The sequence below is a fragment of the Ambystoma mexicanum genome, chromosome 5q (assembly GCF_040938575.1).
Source record: "Ambystoma mexicanum isolate Mex_15411 chromosome 5q, UKY_AmexF1_1, whole genome shotgun sequence".
Lineage (NCBI taxonomy): Eukaryota > Metazoa > Chordata > Amphibia > Caudata > Ambystomatidae > Ambystoma > Ambystoma mexicanum.
This window is the reverse complement of record NC_090933.1, coordinates 416,374,978-416,394,879: the sequence shown is the minus strand read 5'-3', so window position 1 is coordinate 416,394,879 and position 19,902 is coordinate 416,374,978. Positions and strand designations below refer to the sequence as shown.

Here is a 19,902-nt window from a genome sequence, read left to right as displayed (position 1 = left end):
TGCGCCATACAGACCTATAACTCTCCTAAACAACGATGCGAAAATATACGCTAAAATACTGGCAAACAGGCTGGCCCGCTCCTCCCAGAGATCATCCACCCGGATCAAGCAGGCTTCATCCCGGGGCGGGGCACTCAGGACAATATCCGCAGAACCATCAACATCATAGACTCAGCAAACAGGACAAGCTTGGAGCTGACAGTACTCTCTTTGGATGCGCACAAGGCGTTTGACATGCTCGACTGGGGTTACATAAAGGAAACCTTAAGGCATTTTGGCTTTGGTCCGAACTTCGTAAAATGGGTCCTAGCCAACTATCAAAGTCCCTCCACGAGACTGCGGGTGAACGGGGCTAAATCCAGCAAAATCAACATAACTAGAGGAATGAGTCAGGGATGCCCCCTCTCCCCACTCATCTTCGCCTTATCTATGGAGCCATTCGCGAACAGAGTCTGCCTGAACCCATCGATACACGGGCTCACAATCAAAAGGAATGCCACAAAATAGCATCATATGTGGGCGATGTGCTGCTGACACTCACCCAAACGTCCGAATCCATGGGATCCCTCTGGCAAATCCTTGAAGAATTCCGTGCAGCTTCAGGGTTCACAATAAATTTCTTCAAATCGGTGGCAATGGGCATCAACATCCCAATAAAACTCAAGACGGCATTGGAGGCCGCGCTCCAGATCCCATGGGCAAAAAGGAGCATCAGCTACCTAGGAGTTCATCTACCCAACAAAACGGAGAAGCTGTACAAAACAAACTTCCCGGCACTCTTTAGAGAGGTGAAAAAAGACATTTGTCGCTGCAGAAAACAAGAGATCTCATGGTTCAGCCGGATCACGGCGATAAAAATGAATCTAACCCCACGTCTACTATACTTCGCACATGCCTTGCCAGTGGCGGTCCGGGAAAAAGCCTCACAGAAGCTGCAAAGAGACATACTGAACCTGATCTGGGAAGGAAAGAAGTCACGTATCCCGAAACCAATCATGCTCCGGAGTGCCGCAATGGGCGGCCTAGGGGTCCCAGATGTAGCTAGCTATTGCCTCGCAGCTCAACTAGCCCCAGCCTTTGCTTGGAAACTTCCCATCAACCGCCCCCGATGGTTGCAAATAGAAGAAGATTGGAGCAAGGCCCTGATCGAGACGCTGCCCCATTGCAGGGACTCCAAAGTGGCCCAAGAACCAGGTCCGCTACCCTCAACGAGGAACACAGTGTCTTGCTGGAGAAAAGCTGCCCGCCTATGGAAATGCAGAAGCACTATGGGACCACTCACTCCAATCTGGGACAACCCGGACTTCTCCCCGGGAACCGCACCACACCATTTTGGGATATGGACAGCTGGGGGCCTGGAAACCATGGCAAACTTCTTCGAGAATGGCCGCCCACTAAATTTCGAGGAGTGCAAAATTGAATTTCAGATACCGGAACCCGAAAGGTTCCACTACACGCAACTGAGGCACTGGCTGTCAAACGAGCGGGTCAGGAAACATGGCAGCAGAGAGTTGACAGCGTTAGAAAACACCCTCACATCTAGCCCCCCCGGGGGGGGGGGGAAATCTCCACGCTATACAAAATATTGGACAGAACAGATCCCACCCATAAAGATCTGTATATGTTAAAGTAGGAAGAAGACATCGGAAGAACGATTGAACCGGAGGAATGGTATCACATCTGATCTCGAGCGCAAAAAAGCTCAAAATGTGTAACGAACAAAGAAGGGGCATACAAAGTCTGCTTTAGGTGGTACCGTACTCCCGACATTCTAAACAAGTACAACCCGGCCATCCCGGCTCAGTGTTGGAGGGGCTGCCCAAACCGAGGAACTCTGCTTCACCTTTTTTTGGACTTGCCCAAAAGCCACACAATTCTGGAAGAATATCCTGGAACAAATCAAAGAACTCGCCGGGCTCACTATCCCCTGGGATCCGGGTGTCGCGCTGCTGGGCGGGACAGGAGACGCCAATTCCCCTTAACAGGCTGCATTGCGGACCTCTGCTCTCACCTTCTAACAGCAGCGAAGATCTCCATCGCTAGATTATGGAAAAACCCGGAGGGCCCGCCCATGCAAATGTGGTGGTCCAAATGTTGAGAAATCATAGCAGCCGAGAAAGTCACCGCCATCAGACTCAGCAACAGATCCAAATTTGAGCGCACCTTCGCCCCCTTCCTAGACTATGTGCAGCGGATCCGGGGTGTGGCAAGACGGCCCCCGGCTCTGCGGTGGATGGAAACCCAGGATTGAAAAGAAGGGGACTCAACAAACAGTCAATGCGCAGAAAGTCTCTGGCTTACAACTGAGTTGTTCAAGGCGGCAAAATCTAAAGGCACAAACTCGCAGGGGCTTCTGCCGAATGAGTCCATCCTAAGCCCACACACAGAGACATACTCCCAGTCTATAATAAGCTAAATGCGAATGTAGCTGTCTTTTCTGTCCCTACCCTATATACTGCTCCCATTCCCTCCCCTTTTACCCCCCCGTTCCAGTTACTAATGATTTGATTCCTGAAGAAAATTCAAGTTGTTAAGATTTTTCTATGCTAATTGCAGTTTTCTGAGCCCAAGCGCCATAGCAAGAGTGAAAAGCATGTAATAATTTGAGTGTTTGCTATGCTTGTTATGCCACTAAAACAATAAAAACAATGTTGGAAAAAAAAAAAACATATGAATATTGTAACCTTAAACACCCAGGGTCTGAACTCACCAATGAAACACTGCTCCATATTAAAACGACTGAGGGACCTACAAACATCAGTGGTATTTCTACAAGAGACCCATCTATTAGCCAGATGAGAAAAGAATGGCACACTGAGCATACCCCAAGCAATACTTTGCATCAAGTGAGACTTAAAGTAGGGGGGTTGCAATCTTATTGGGAGCCACACTCCTATTTAAAAAACATTCTGTTACTAAGATCCAGAAGGGAGGTATCTGGTCCTCAAAGACACAATGGGAACACAGATGTTTACCCTGAAAGCGCTGTATGGTCCAACCGAGAAGCAGGATACCTTCCTGAATACAGTGCTGCACAAAATAGGCAGTTGGTGTGAGGGCCAGGTAATAATTAGAGGGGACTTTAACTGCGTTATGGATTCCAACCTGGACAATACGCTCCCTCCCTCTAACAATGACCACAGGAACCGACAAGCCCTGGGGAAATTCTTCTGCGACCTTGACCTAATTGAAACCTGGAGATTGTTTCCGAATAACGACAGGGAATACACACATCACTCAGCGGTGCATAAGGGCTACTCACGTATAGACATGATACTAGTTTCGGCTACTCTAATACCCCAAGTAATAGCCATAAACATTGGAAAAAAATACCCATCGGTCCAAGCCCCGGTGATAGTACAAATCGAAGCACAATCAGATAGTAGAGCAGGCAAAAAACAATGGAGGCTCAATGAGTTAATCCTAAAAGACACTGCACTTAGAGCCCATATGGAAAAAACAATAACTTATTACTTTACCGAGAACGATATCAGAGAGGTGGAATGGCGGGTGATATGGGACGCCGGAAAGGCAGTAATGATGGAGGAATTCATCTCACAAGCGGCTGCATACGCCAAGGCTAGAGAGGTAACCTGAATAGAACTGGAAAAGGAAATACAAAGGACTGAAATACAACATAAGTTCAAACAATCACAGAGGAGCTCATTACGAGGCCTGCGAAAACAGAGGGCCCAAATGGAGGCACACATAGCAGAGTGCTCAGCACAAACCCTGCTGAATACCAAGCAAATCTACTATACCAAGGTGGCAAGGCTAACAGACTACGTGTGGCAAAAAGAAGGAAGAATACGACCTGTAACCACATCACACATTTACAAGATGAAGGGGGTAATCTACAAGTGGGGGAGGATGATAAAATGAGGATCATGGAAAGGTTTCACACAGCTTTGCTAAAACGAGAAAAATGTTATCCGATACTCCAAACAACCTATGTTAGAAATGTGAATCTACCACAGGTGACCGAGGAAGAAAAGCAAGTCCTGGAGAGGCCTATTACAGCGGAAGAAGTTAATTAAGCTATAGCTACGTTACCCAGCAATAAAACACCAGGGCCAGATGGGTTTAGTAATGGCTACTATAGGACCTTCAGAATGCAGCTAATTACACCTATGACATGAATATTTAATAGAATTAGGGAGGAAGGGACAGTAACAGAAGATATGGGTAGGTCTATCACTGTGCTAATCCCCAAGCCACGCAAGGATAAACTGAATGCGCCAATTATCACACGATTTCCCTATTGAATAGCAGCGCTAAAATATACGCACGCAAAGATTCTGGCAAGGAGGTTGGCGTTAGTATTACCAAGGATTATACACAAAGAACAAGCAGGATTTATACTAGGTAGGCACACACAAGACAATATCAGAAGTGCTATAGACTTGATAGACTTAGACACAAGAACAGAACAGAAATTCTCGATAGCGGCACTAGACGCGAGACAAGCATTTGATAGCCTGGATTGGGGTTTCCTAGAACGGGTACTGGGGAAATTTGGAGGTTGACTGACATTTAGCTGAATGGTCCTGACTAATTTCCAATTACCATCCACAAGATTTATGGTGAATGGGACGCTCACAGAGCAGATTGAAATCAAGAGGGGGACCCACCAGGGCTGTCCACTGTTGCCCTTAATTTTCTCCATGGCGATGGAACCATTTGCAGCTACAATTCGACAGGATCCTGACATTTTGGGGATAGAAACTAAAGGGGGGGGGGCGCATAAACTAGCCCTTTATGCGGATGATATCCTGCTATTCTTGAGAGATACAAAACAGACTATGCCGAGAGTGATGAGTAATTACAGGAATTTGCGGAGGTCTCGGGGTTCAAGATCATCTTTAACAAATCCAAAGCCCTCAATATAACGGATGATCGGAACAAAATCCACAAACTAAGCATGGGTCATCCGCTGTCCTGGGAAGATCAAGAATGAGACTACTTGGGGATAAGGCTAACAAGAAGTTATGAGGCACAATATAGGTCAAATATTCCCCCTCTCTGGAAAGCGCTCAGAGAGGACCTGCATAGATGGGACGAACAAGACCTCTTGTGGTTCACCAGGATAGCCACAGTTAAAATGATAATCATCCCTCAACTACTATATGCCACTAGCTCCCTTCCCGTAAACATTCCTTCCAAGATGATAAAAACACTACAAGAAGAGATCATTACCTTTATTTGGCATAAAAAGAAACCCCGGATTCTGAGATTGGTTCTCCTCCGACCATTGTGGACTAGAGGATTGTGAGACCCCGATGTGAAGAGGTACATTTTATCAGCCCATATCGCACCCATGTTAAGATAGTCAAACCCAGACTCGCATAAAGGTTGCAGTAAGATAGAACAAGTAGTAAATACTATCCCTTTAGGTGCGTTACAATCCGTATGCGCACGGAATAGAGCAGCGGCGGGCCAATTAATGAGGGCAACTACGGACTCGCTGCAAAAATCGGACTTGGCATTGAAATTGGAGAAAATCAACCCAGGATTGGGACCACGCAGCCAATGTGTCATAACGCAGACTTCACCTCTGGAATAAAGGTAGCCTACTGGGAAAGCTTAGAGGGACGCGACACTTTGAAACTAGAAGACTTCTACCAAGAGGGTAACCCTCTCCTCTTCGAGGAATGCAAGCGCAAACACCACATAGGGGAAGGAGAGAGGTACAAATATATCCAGATCAGACACTGGATCTCTCAAAGGGAGGTGAAGAAAGCAGGTACACACATACCGTTAGGATTGGAGCTAAATACGTGCAAAGGGGTAACCACAAAAGGGATCTCAAGGATATTATGGCTACTAGATAAAACACAATGCACAGACGACCTACTATACATGACCAAATGGGGTGAAGACCTAGGAGTTGATATCACGGAAGAGGAATGGGGGCAGATTTGGGGGAGGGCTCAAAAATCGTCTAAATGCACAGCCATAAATGAGTCGGCCTATAAAATCTGCCACAGATGGTATCTAACACCCCAAAGGCTACATGCGATGAATAAAGACCACCCATCCCTGTGTTGGAGGAAATGTGGGGAAATAGGAACCTTGGGACTCATGTGGTGGTCATGCCCCAAAGCCAAAAAATGTTCGAAGGAAATCCTAGCTCACATCAAAAAGATTACGGAGGCACAGCTACCTGATTCACCAGTAGTAATACTCCTGGTGGAAGGAGTATACGCAGCAACAGGAGGAACTCCAGCACTCATCACCCATCTACTAATGGCAGCTCGCACGGCCCTAGCCCAAAGTTGGAAAATACCAGAATGCCCTATGGTTGCATGCTGTTGGGTCAAGACATGGGGGGTACTGGTAATGGAGAAAGTGTGCGCTCTTAAAGCTGGGACATATCAAAAATTCCTAAAGATCTGGCTTCCTTTTCATGAATATGTCAGGGATAGAGAGCACTACTTTCACAAACCACAAATGCTTAGAAACATAAATGTAATTTGAGTTCACGGTGAACTGTCCTATACAACATAAAGGAACATGTGTCCGTAGACAGGAAAAGAGACAAGGTATGCTCACTAGCTTGTCATGTCACAAGGTGGATGGGGGTGGAGAGAGGGTTACAGGTTATTTTATTTTTATTATGTTGTTAATAATTGGTGAGCCACTGTTAGACTCACGGTTTGTTAGTACTAATAAGACAAAATTCAATGCAGCAAAGGAGGACACTACTGCAGAAGCTCTCGAAATCTCAACTGGTTTGGACTTGATGTCACAGCAACTATATAGGAGCAAACTTGTGTAACGGTATATTAAATGTTGATGCATTGATTATATAAATAAAGATCTTAAAAAAATAAAAGCTATGCCAGCACCAGAACAACTGACAGTTCATACTTCCTGGTGCCCCTCATTCAAGAGACATAGTAACAGAGAGCCCTCTTGGTGTCCAGACGGTAAAAGCTTCCTCTTTCTTTGATGGATGAGGCTGAGAGTAGAAAACAGGAAGATGGATCTTATTCATCAGATGAAAGTCTGACACCATTTTGGGAAGAAGGATGGTGTCACCACAAAGTCACTTTCTCCGTGGTATGGGGGCGCCTTCCTGCCATAGGGCACATAATGTGCAACGCTCACCTGGTATCCACGGGGACGCCACCCAGCCCTGGTTGGATGATTTGCACTCTCAAACCCTCTCCCGGTCCCTTGGTAAGGCCTCTGGTTAAAGATGGGTCTGCAATATAGGAGAGATGGATTCAATACCAGATTGTCTTTATGTTTTCCCACCTCCCTTGGCCTCAACTCCTTCCTTCCCTTTGAGCCTTCTCCTCACCTTAATATTCTAAAAGGTGGATTCTCCATCCTGCTCCTCATGGCAGGGGCACGTAGATGTGGGGCGAGCAGCGACCAAGTTACTTCACTGGTGCAAGCCCCCCTGTGGGAATCCAGGCCTGCTGCGTCTCCGTAGGTTTGCTGCTTTACAGTCTTTATATGCAGTTCTTATGTTCCACTTTGTTCAAATAATAATGTCTTGCTTCTTTCCTTTTAGGTATGGAAAGGTATTTTGGTGGTGTTATGCAGTTTGAAGATGAGCATGGGCCGGTAGGCAAAAGCGCGTTGTGCGCAATGCTGTCCGGTGAGTAATGTACGAGGCGCGCCGCTGTTTCGCCTTTTATATTGCTAACCTGTGTCTTTTCTCTTACAGGTTGCGATGTTCCTCACCAAGCGCCATAATGTTCTGGCAATGATACTGACCAGGAGATGACTACCCAGCTAAGAATTGTGTGGCTTTCTTCATTCGGGAGGAAACGTGAGTAAACGATAACTAATGCTGTCTTTCTTTCTCCTCTTTCCAGGTTATGGTATTCCAGGATGCCTGCGGTGCCAGATGATGGAGTTCGTACCTTCAGGTGAGTGGAACTGAAGTCAGCGATGGATTGAAGACAGGATACTGTTCCAGGTAAGGTTCGTAGTGTTCTCTCTCTCTCTCTGTGCAGGTCCTTGGTTTCAGGTAAACTGGCATCAAAGAACTGGACACAGTGAGCATTACGCTGCCCACAGCAGAATAACGCAAAGCATGTTCTGCTGTTTGGGTGCGGTTTAAATAGTCTCAGGTAAAGTAGTCCAGGTAAAATAGTCCCAGGACTGCCACACCCAAAGTAGTCCAGGTAAAGCAGTCCTAGGCCTGCCACACCCAAAAGACTAGACCGCATAGCTCAGTTCCTTGTAACTGAGCTATGTGTGTGCCTCCATGTTGGCTGAACCCCCCCCAAGTTAAATAGTCCCAAGTAAATAGTCCCATTCTAATGTTGGTCTTCATGATGGTTATGAGCCTGGCGCCAAAGGCACCAGGACTGACTCCAAGAGATTCTTGGATGAGGTTTTAAGGCCTTTGACTTGGCTCTAACTGGAAGGCTGACTTGCCAGTGAGGGCCAGGGGCAAGGGTCATGAGAGCACTCCCCCCCACAACCCTCCAAGTCCCCTCTCACGGTGGCACTTCTGCCTGGTCCTGGTTTGGCTGGGTAATTCTGATGGAACTTTTTAATTAAGCGGGGTGCATGGATGTATTCACTAGGTTCCCATGATCTGTCTTGAGGGCCGTATCCCTTCCAATCAACTAAGTAGTATAGTTTGGATCTGGTGTATTTTGAGTCTAGGATATCCTTTACTTCAAAGTCTGGTTCTCCGTCAACTAATACTGGTTTTGGTGGTGTTGTAACCCGAGTACCGTGTTGTACCGGTTTCAGGAGTGATACCTGAAACACGGGATGAATCTGCATTGTGGGTGGTAGGGCTAAATTAACTGCGACTGGATTTATTATGGATTCAATAGAATAAGGTCCCAGATATCGGGGACGAAAGGTCCGAGTCCCTTTTTTGGGCACATACTTTGATGCTAACCAGACCTTGTCTCCAATTTGATAGTCGGGGGCTTTACTACGATGTTGGTCAGCGAATTTCTTTTGTCTGTTCTTGGCTTGGAGTAAATGTTCTGCTGATTCTTTGAAGGCCTGGGAAATAGTCGTATGTGGGGTTTTAACCGCTGGCATTTCCAAAGGGGTTGGGAGATCCAATTCTGAAGTACGTGGATGTCTACCATGTATAGTGTAGAAAGGGGTTTGTCCAGTGCTGGTGTGTCATGAATTATTATAGGCATATTCAGCTATCCATAAAAAGTCCTTCCAATTTCTTTCCACTTGATCTAACATGCAACGTAAGTATTGCTCGAGGGTTTGGTTTGTTCTTTCTGTTTGGCCATCTGTTTGAGGATGGTGAATTGTGGATGGTCGAATGTCAATTTGGCCCATTGAACAGCATTTCTGCCAGAAGTTGGATACAAACTGACTACCTCGATCTGAGATCAAGACCGATGGAAAGCCACGTAGCCGTACTATTTCCTCCAGGAATACTTTTGCTAAATTGGATGCATTTGGAAGACCCTTAAAAGGAATAAAGTGTGCAATTTTAGAGAACAAGTCTACAACTACTAAGATGGTGCTGAATCCTTGACTGGGAGGTAGATCTGTAATGAAATCAAGGGACAGTGTGTGCCATTGTGCGGGAGGAATTTCCAATGGTTGGAGAAGACCAGCTGGTTTCTGCTTTTGGGACTTGTTTTGTGCACACACCGCAAGATTGGATAAATTATATGATGTCTTAACGCCATGTGGGCCCACCAATAGTTTCATTTTACTTTATCTAGAGTTTTGGCAATTCCAGGATGACCTTCAATCAGGGAGTCGTGATAACCCGAAATAACCTGCTCTTGTAAATCTTTACTTGGCAAGTATAGACGGTTCCTAAAATATGGTAACTGGTCTTTAATGGTGTAATGTTCTCCTTGAGTACACCACTCATGTGAGAAAGTGGGATCCATTAAGAGTTGCATCTTGTTTTGGAGTTCAGTCTGAGTCAATGTTGTCGTAAGACCCAGGAGTTTGTCTTCTGGGATGATGGCTACTGGATCTGGAGTTATGTATACCTTTTCATCAACACCCATGCGGGACAAGGCTTAAGCCTTTCTGTTTCGGACTACTGGCCGGTAGGCGATCACAGTCATATTCAGCGAAGAAAAGAGCCCACCGCAGTTGATGGGATGATTGAGCCTTTGCTGTTTTTAGGTATTGCAGGTTTCGATTATCAATTATGACCGTGACAGTATGTCTAGCACCAAGGAGTTAGTGTCGCCATGCCTTGAAAGCTGATTTTATAGCCAAGAGTTCTTTGTCTGTGATAGCATAGTTGAGTTTGGGAGGGGAGAATTTTCGTGACCAGAAGGGCACAGGGTGTAACTGGCCAGTTCCTGGGTCCCTTTGTGAGAGAACAGCTCCCATAGCCATGCTAGAGGCATCCGTTTCAACTATATAAGGGAGGTCTGGGCGAGGATGCCGTAGAACTGGATCAGAAGTATATTTTTTCTTAAGTTCTTGAAAGGCCTTCTCTGCTTCTTCGGTCCAATGGAACTTTTTATTGTTTTTTCTCAATAGTGATGTAATTGGATGCACTGTTTGGGAAAAATCTGGGATGAATCGGCGGTAAAAGTTTGCAAAGCCCAACATACTCTGGATTCCTTTAAATGAAGTTGGTGACGGCCAGTTAAGAATGGCATCTACCTTGTGCCTATCCATTCTGATACCTCTTGGTGTGAGGATAAAACCGAGGAACTCCACTTCGGTGACATGAAAGGCCTTGGGCCTTCTCCTCACCTTAATATTGTAAAAGGTGGATTCTCCGTCCTGCTCCTCGTGGGAGGGGCGTGTAGATGTGGGGGGCGAGCAGCGACCAAGTTACTTCACTGGTGCAAGCCCCCCTCTGGGAATCCAGGCCTGCTGCGACTCCATAGGTTTGCTGCTTTACAGTCTTTATATGCAGTTCTTACGTTCCTCTTAGTTCAAATAATAATGTCTTGCTTCTTTCCTTTTAGGTATGGAAAGGTATTTTGGTGTTGTCATGCAGTTTGAAGATGAGCATGGGCCAGTAGATGAAAGCGCGTGTGTGTGCGATGCTGTCCAGTGAGTAATGCGCGATGCGCGGCTCTGTTTCGCCTTTTATATTGCTAACCTGTGTCTTTACTGTCCTTGCAGGTTGCAATGTTCCTCGCCGAGCGCCGTAATGTTCCGGCAATGATACTGACCAGGAGATGACTACCCAGGTAAGAATTGTGTGGCTTTCTTCATTCGGGAGGAAACGTGAGTAAACGCTTACTAATGCTGTCTTTCTTTCTCATCTTTCCAGGTTACGGTATTCCAGGATGCATGCGGTGCCGGATGATGGAGTTCGTACCTTCAGGTGAGTGGAACTGAAGTCAGCGATAGATTGAGGACAGGATACTGTTCCAGGTAAGTTTCGTAGTGTTCTTTCTCTCTCTCCAGGTCCTTGGTTTCAGGTAAACTGGCATCAAAGAACTGGACACGATGAGCGCTACGCTGCCCACAGAAGAACAACACAAAGCATGTTCTGCTATTTGGGTGCGGTTTAAATAGTCTCAGGTAAAGTAGTCCAGGTAAACTAGTCCCAGGCCTGCCACACCCAAAGTAGTCCAGGTAAAGTATTCCCAGGCCTGCCACACCCAAAAGACTAGACCGCATAGCTCAGTTCCTTGTAACTGAGCTATGTGTGTGCCTCCATGTTGGCTGAGCCCCCTCCACCCCCCCAAGTTAAATAGTCCCAAGTAAATAGTCCCATTCTAATGTTGGTCTTCATGATGGTTATGAGCCTGGCGCCAAAGGCGCCAGGACTGACTCCAAGAGAGTCTTGGATGAGGTTTTAAAGGCCTTTGACCCGGCCCTAACTGGATGGCTGACTTGCCAGTGAGGGCCAGGGGCAAGGGTCATGACATAATGTCTATAGCCTTTGCTCCTGGAGGCGAAGCTGAAGGAAGGTTTGGACGGATGCGCTGCTAGGCCCAATTATTTAGCAGCCAACTTTGATTCCTAGAATTTCTCTAAGGATTAGTCTTTTTTCTACCCGAAAAGCATGTCACCTTCAAAGGACATGTCCAGCAACCTATTTTGCACATTTGGAGAGAAGCCAGAGGTTTTCTTTTTATTATTTATTTGTGTTAATCAACAAGATTTTTACAAAATAAAGTATCAGTCATGTCCATCAGATTGTAGCTGAGTATCACGGTCGCGTTTGGCCTTGCACCTTGAAGGCCTCTCACGGCTGCGAGTGTGTTTGCGACTTAGCTGCGAGAAGGTTGCAATTTACGTGTTGAAGAATTTTGAAAGTCGCAAGTAACCAGGAGGTTGTCGCCCGCAATCATTTTAGACCAGCAGGAGTCTTTGTCCCTTAATGAAAAATTGGAAAATGTGTGCTGTAAATAATGACGTCTAATCTGACGTGTGCCAGGGCAGGAGAGGAGCAAGTGCCGAATAGACTTTTTCGCCAGAGGGATCACAAAATCGACACAGGTTGGTAGCGGACAGACCTCTAATGGCTAGAATTTCATTTGTTTGAAGTAAGTGAAGTCTAGCTCTCAGCAAAGTGTCACAAGCCTGTTTAGACGGAAACTTCTTAATGAACGGTTGAAGTTTGTTTAGTTTCTTTGTGTTGCTCGGAAGGTGGGTCGTCAGTTTGTTCTTCGCAGCCGCTTCCACTGTCCTTATCCAGTCCAGATCCTTTAGTCTCTTCATGACTTTCACAGGTTTCTTGTGCAGTTCCTCTTTGTCACTTGCAATTGAAAGCAGTGTGTCTAGATTTGTCCTGGTCCAAAGGTTGAGCATCTTGCAGCTAGTGCCTTTCCTTCTTGGTGTATCAAGTTATAGATTGAAGGCTTCTTTGACATCCTGCACTTCCGAAAGAGCATCAGTACATTGCATATGACCGTGCCTGATAGTGACAGCAAGATGAGGTCCTGTCTAATAGAGACTACAGAAGTGGAGTTTGGTAAGCCGAGCAAAGATCTCCAAAACATGGCCTCAAGTTTGGGCCAAAGTGTTGTTGGTATATTTGGCATTGCATCCGCTCCATATGTCAAAGCCGCGACCACTTTCATTTTGTAAAAGTTCAGCACCGGGATCATAGAAAAGCTTCCAAATGTCTTGTCAATCACCTTCCCTTGTGCCACCAGTTTTTTTGTTTTCTCTCTTAAGGAATCTTGCATAGCTGCCTCGTGCTTTGAGCTGTCTAGTGTCACCCCAAGATACCTGAAGTCTCGCACTTTTTCTATGGGCCGGCCTTCGAGGCCCAGAAAGGTCTTTTCTTTTTTCATGTTTGTCACTGCCAAGGTCATGAATTTGTTTTTTTTCTCATTAATCTCCAGGTTGTTGCTCGAGATGTATTCCTGTAGATTATTGAGTTGGCGCTGCAAGCCGATTGGTGTGTGGTCAAGGAGGATTAAGTCATCCGCATACAACAGCCGAATAATCAGTGTTTTGCCCATTTTCGGCGGAAAAGTACGGGCTGTGGTTCCAGAGTCTTTGATGTCCCCTATGAAGGCCAAGAATAGCGCCGGAGCCAGCGGACATCCCTGCTTCACGCCTCTTAACGTTGGTATCTCAGATGAGAGTAGCCCTTGGTGGTTTAGCCGTACTCTCATGTTGGTGTTAGTGTAAAGGGCTTTGATCGGTTCTAGGAGTGCTGGAGGACAGTTCCAAGCTGGTAGTTTAGCCCAAAGACGAGATCTGTCCACACGGTCGAAGGCCTGGATTAGGTCTATGAAGGCAATGAAACTCTGCGTGCCACCTTCCAGGACCTTGCTCGCTCTTTTTTTTATTTAGTTTTTTACTTTTATTTATTTAGCTTGACAACACCAAGAGAAGCGAGTAACATCAGAGGTAGGTAAAATCATGTACAGTGCATACAGTTCAGGTACAGAATGTACATATGCTTTATAATTATAAACATGAGGACCATCAACATAACGGATGAGGGACTGGGGAACCATAAATTCAAGAGGCGGTTACAGGGGGTGGGGGGGAATGGGAGATTCAACATCAACGTCAGTGTATGTAGAGACCATGTAGGATCGGAACTTCAACCAAATGTCTCCGGGCCTTGAATGTGTTGCTGTTGATTAGACCAGGATTCTTCTGTATCTGAGGCCCATGTAACCGCCCTGAGCCATTGCACGTGTGTGGGTGATCCGGGCCGGAGCCAGTGCAGTGAGATGCAGCGCACATCGAGTAGCATGCAGAGGCCAGCTAGTTTTTTTGGAGACGCGGCCCAGTTCGGGGAAGTCATGGAAGATACAATGTGTTGGGGACGGGATGATAGTCTGATCTAGGATAGTGGACATGGTGGAGCATATCTCCCTCCAGAACTGTGTAAAATGAGGACAGGACCAGATCATGTGGATGGAAGTAGCACTATCGGAGCTACACTTGGGGCATTTTGGAGAGTGATCCTTTGAAATATGGTGCAGTCTGCTCGGGGTGTAGTGGTATCTGTGCAATACTTGGAACTGGATTAATTTGAAACGGGAGTTGAAGGATACCTTATGAGTGCGTACACGCTTATGGGTCCAATGCTCGTCGGTCGTTTCCACCCCCAGGTCTTCTTCCCATGTGTTTCAGTTTAGTAAATGGGGGTGTAGATCTGGTTTGGAGCAGGGCATACAGTATAGTCACCTTTCCCCTTGAGGAGTTGGAGGTGAAGAACTCAGCGACTACAGGGTCATCAGGTGGTATCGTGGGGAAATTGGGGTATTTAATTTCTAAGAGTTTTCCGGAGAGATGAGTATTGGAGCCATGCAGATGGTTTCCATCTCAGGGAAAGTAGAACGTCCGGCCATTCAATAAAGTTTACCTGCTCACAGATGTCTCGGATCGTAGCCTGCTTCGGCCCAACGGCGTATGATGGGTGGAGGTATGCGTGGGACCTCTGGGAAGAAGTTCCACAGTGTTCGGTCACCATGGAAAGGATGGGGTGTGTCTAATAGTTTCCAGGTTTTAGAAAGGGCAAGGAATGTACGCACAACAGGGTTAAGTGAATCTAGGACAGCCGGCGTGGGCATGAGAATTAGGGACCGGATATCTTGATCACTGACTGCCAATCTCTCAAGTCTGACGTGGGGGGAGGGTCCGATGTATTGAACAGAGTGTGAGGCAAATTGGGCTTGCGCCACTAAGCAGTATCTGAGGAAACCAGGCGCGCTAAAGCCGCCACTCTCCATGGGGGTGGTCAATGTCCCTAGTTTAAGTCGAACTGGGCCTGAGTGCCACAGAAAAGTGTTGACGGTACGGGTTAACGCTTGAAAGAAGCCCTCACCCGGCCACAGGGGGAGGTTGATAAACCTATATACGAGTTGGGGTAGTACAACCATCTTTAGTATCCCTATCCTGCCCGCTAGGGAGATTGGGAGGCTCACCCAGCCCGAAGTCTTTACCGCAAGGTTTGTAAGGTATTTCTGGTAGTTCTCGTCGAATAGCGACTCAGACCGGCGAGCCACTTCGATACCAAGATAAGTGAATTTCAACTGGGACCATGTGAGCCCCATTAGGTCAGGAGGAGGACGCATGCAGTCAGTAAGTGGGAAAAGGGTGGATTTGGAGCAGTTTACCCTGAGTCCGGAGATGCACCCGAAGTGGACCTCTTCCAGTATCGGGGCGAGGTTGGTAGTGGGGGAACGAATATAAAGCATGGCATCATCGGCATATAAAGAGATGTCAGATTGGCCGGCTGTTCGCAAGCCTCTATGTGCATGGGACTGACGCATCATGTCCGCAAACGGCTTCATCGCTATGGCAAAGATTAAGGGAGAGAAGGGACCGCCCAGTCTCGTCCCTCTGGCGATTCGAAAGAGGTGTGAGCATTTGTCCTCGGTGCGGACCCTAGCCACCGGATCGGAGTACAGCAGCATAACACAGAAGAGGAAACTGGGTCAAAATTTACATTTTTCGAGGTGCCGCCAGAGGTATCTCCATGACACGGAGTCGAATGCTTTTTGCATATCTAACGTGGTATCCACTGCTTGCATGTTCGGGTAAATTCTACTAATAATGTTAAAAAGACGTCTTAAGTTCAGGGAGGTGGAACGTCCCAAAATAAATCCTGCTTGATCTGGGTGAATGTTGTGTGGCATAAAGGGGGCTAAGCGTAGAGCTAATAGTTTGGCCTAGATTTTGACATCACAGTTAATAAGTGAAAGGGGACGGTACGACCCGCATTGGGTAGGGGGCTTGCCGGCCTTAAGTAAGACCGTTATTATGGCCTCATGGAGAGAGGGGGGAAGCCTGCCCACTTCACCTGCTTCCTCCCACACGGCCATCAAGTGAGGGATTAGAAGGGATTTGAAATGTTTGTAAAATGCAATTGGGAGGCCGTCTGAGCCCGGGGATTTAACGGAGGAGAGTGAGTCGATGGCTTCTGAAAACTCTTCGGAAGTGAACAGCCTCTCAAGAGAACTAATGGTTTCAGGAGAGAGGGCCGAGAGGGGAAGGCAGTCTAGGTAGGAGTCGATCTCTGCTGTCGGGACACTCTCAGCATTTGAATAAAGGGATTCGTAGAAGGCCAGGAATTCAGAGTTGATGTCCTGCGGTAATGTGGCTAGGGTTCCATCGGGTCTTTCCACTGCCGGTATGTTTGGAGGGCCAAACTCTCGGCAGAGAAGCCTGGCTAAAATACGACCTGGGCGTTAGCCCTCCCCGTATTTTCTTACGAGGCTGGGATTGTCAAGGAATTTCACCTCATGGTCCGCCAGGGAGCAAAAACGTGTCTAGTTCCGTGACTAAGGATGCTAGGGTTTTGGGGGATTGATACAGAGCGTATTGGGACTCGAGGATGGCAAGTGCTGATTCACTTTTCGTGATATCTCCCCAAATCACTTTCAGGATGCCGTTTTCTTATGATAGAGCAATACCCCTGATGTAGGCTTTAAATGATTCCCAGAGGGTGGCCCGTGATGATACCGAATTAATGTTGATTTCAAAGAAATCATCAGTGGTGGTCTCCAGTTCGGAACTGAAGATTGTGTCAAGTAGGGAGTGAGGTTTCATTTTCCAATGTCTAATTCTGTCATGATCTTGACCCCAGCAAAGGGAGATGGTCACTGGTGAGTGGTCGGAGAGGGTTCTAGGGAGAATCGATAAGTGTGACACGTTCCTTATTAATAGATCTGATATGAGCCATCTGTCGATCCTCGAGTGCGAGTCGTGTACTGAGGAGTAGAAGGAGTATGTACGGGAATCGGGGTAAATAAGTCTCCATACGTCTATGATCACAAATCGGGGAAGTGATGTCAAAATGGAGTGGGCTGCTTTGGAGAGTTGACAGGGTCTTGAGACTGATCTATCTAGGTTCACGTCTAATATTGTGTTAAAATCGCCAACCCATAGGATCGGTATCAGTGGGAAGCTATCTAAGAGGGAGGCTAGGTGTAGGTAAAATTCGGGATCATCAACATTAGGACTGTAAATATTTAATAGAACCACCTCTTTATTTTGCAGGGCGCCCTAGAGCAACACATATCTGCCCTGAGGGTCGACCCATGAGAACTTGCAGCTGAATTTAAGGCTTCTATGGATCAGGATCATAACTCCCTGGCTTTGGGTGGAGTAGTTGGTGAAGTACCTTTGCGGGCCCCACATTTTAGCAAACTTTTCACAGTGTTCGGTGCAAGCGTGCGTTTCTTGTAAAAAAAGGATTTTAACACCATGACGCTCAGCATGAAGTGGTAATTGTCTCATTTTCTTGTAATTACCCAACGTCCGCACATTCCAGCTCATCTACGCTAGACTGTCATCACCCATCAGTGTAGAGGTACTGATTAAACTTGAACATCTGGCGGGGTGGTGGCTCCCAAGCCTGAGATACCAATCAAGCCCCCACCAGTATGAAACTGACCTGGCACTGTCGCATGCTCTACTTCCTTCGTGAACGTCAAGCCTTTTTTAACATAACACCCAACCCATCCCCACCCCCGCCCACATCCCTCCCCCAATCAGAGGAATGATAGCCCCCATACCCTGATAACCAAATCCAAACCAATGGCATCAACGCCTGGGGGCCTGTGAACTGGCCTGGTCGCGATGCTCCGGGCTGGGGGCAATTAAGAATAAGTATGGTGCCTGGAGAAAACATCATGCATAACATAGGTAGGACCTTGTAACAGGGAGATCAACACGTCATTGAGGCAGGTTAAACAATTTGCACACGACTGAGGGAATAGATCTCCTATACATATGGGGCATGAAGGTGTCCCGTCCAGTAAGAGTTCAAAAGGGAAACATAACACTAACGAAGAGGCGTAGCAAGGAGTGGTCAACCGGGGAAATGATCATCTATGAATTTGGAGGCCTCTTCCGGGATTGTGAAGAAGAACACCTGGTTGGAGTGTTCGATTCTCAGCTTGGCAGGGTACAGCATGGAATATTTGACCCCCAGGTCACGCAGTTTCTTCGTAACTACCAGGAACCTTTTGCGCTCCTGTTGGACGGCCACAGAAAAGTCAGGGTACAGATGGATCCTAGCGGACCCCAAGCATAATTCACCTTTGGCTCTCGCTGCCCTGAGGAGGGCGTCTCGATCACGAAAATGTAAGACCCTGGCTATGATGGGGCGTGGAGGTGCGCCACGCCTGGGTTTTGTTGTTAAGGCAAGGTGTGCTCCCTCTATTGCTAACTGCGGCGAGAGCCTTGGTGAATCAAGGAGTGTTAGTAATGTGCGCTCAACGTAGTCTTCCATGGGTTCCTTGATGCCGTCCTCGGGTACCCCAATTATGCAGAGATTTTTACGTCTCGAACGCGATACGAGGTCCTCGTTCTTTTTCACCACCTCGAGTACTCGACTAGAGAGTGAGGAGACTTCTGCCCGGAGGGAGCCCAAGTCATCTTCAGTGGCACTCACCCTCGTCTCAATTTCAGCCAGGTTTTCTCGATGTGAGCTTTAATGGAGGATATGGTGCCATTCATATCATCTAGTTTGGTATGTAGCATGGTAAAGCCCTCGCGGATGTATTCCCACATTTTCTGTGAGTCTATAGAGTCCGGGGAGTTGAAGTGGTGGATTCATGCTCCGGTGCCCCCTAAGCCGGTTTCAACTGTGTTTTTGCGAACATATTAATGGAGCACTGTTTTTTCCCTGCTCCTTTAGTCATGGTGCCAACCAGGGGTGATCCTGCAGATTTGGGCTGGCAAAGGTGGTATTGAGGTGTATAGAAAGGCAGGTGGGTCAAAGGCAGCAGTCCGTAGGACAAATAGGGGTGCTTGGGGTGCCCTGCAGTTCTTGAGTGAGCTATGGGATTCAAACCCGCCGGTAGGTTTTGGGGGCGTGGAAAATCCAAGGAACAGCCCCGAACTGCAGCTTGAGGGACCAAGCCAGGTGGCAATTATGCAGATGTCCCAGGGGTCCGGTGAAGAGGTACTCCGATGGAGGATGGCAAGTGATACAACTGGGTGAAGTATCGGAGCACAGGAACTGTGGCCAGCGGCAGAGTAGTGCAAGCCGTGGCGTTGTGGACTCAGGAGCGCCTGAGAGGGTCGAAGGGAGGGCCTCTTTATGTCCAAGAACAGGGCAGCTGGGAATCCCAGTGGTTCGGAAGTCGCTGGGTGGTTGAAGGAGTATAGGCAGTTAGGAGTCAGTTAGGGTGCCCCTGGATCGCCGGCAGACGGGTGCCCACGGTGAGCGCCAGTTGGATATGCCAGTGTCTGCCTTCTGAGCCACAGGAAGAGTAGGCAGTATGAGTTGTTTAGGTGCCGCGTGTCGCGGAAAGGTGATGTCTCACGTTGCGTGACTGTCGCCACTCTGTGGAGCTATGAGTGGCGGGTTCCCAGTGGGTGAGTGAAAGTAGGGAATCCGGCAACCAAAGACACCCAGCAGCATCCCCCCACCGGGCCACCACAGTCTGGGCCAGCGTGCTGAGGTAGGGATCTTTAGGTAGTATATCAGTTCGAGCTGAGCTGAGGATTATAGAAGGCTATTGAGCCACCAGAATGGGTTGTGGTCTCCCATGCATGGCAATGTTTGGATGCCCATCCACTAGAGAAACA

The 19,902-nt window shown here is 47.4% G+C and overlaps 1 protein-coding gene across 4 annotated transcripts in view; it reads right to left on the bottom strand.

The window, feature by feature from the left end:
* The window catches only part of RMC1 (regulator of MON1-CCZ1), a 1,737,150-nt gene that overhangs the window by 243,701 nt on the left and 1,473,547 nt on the right, over positions 1-19,902 (bottom strand). The window lies entirely within an intron of this gene.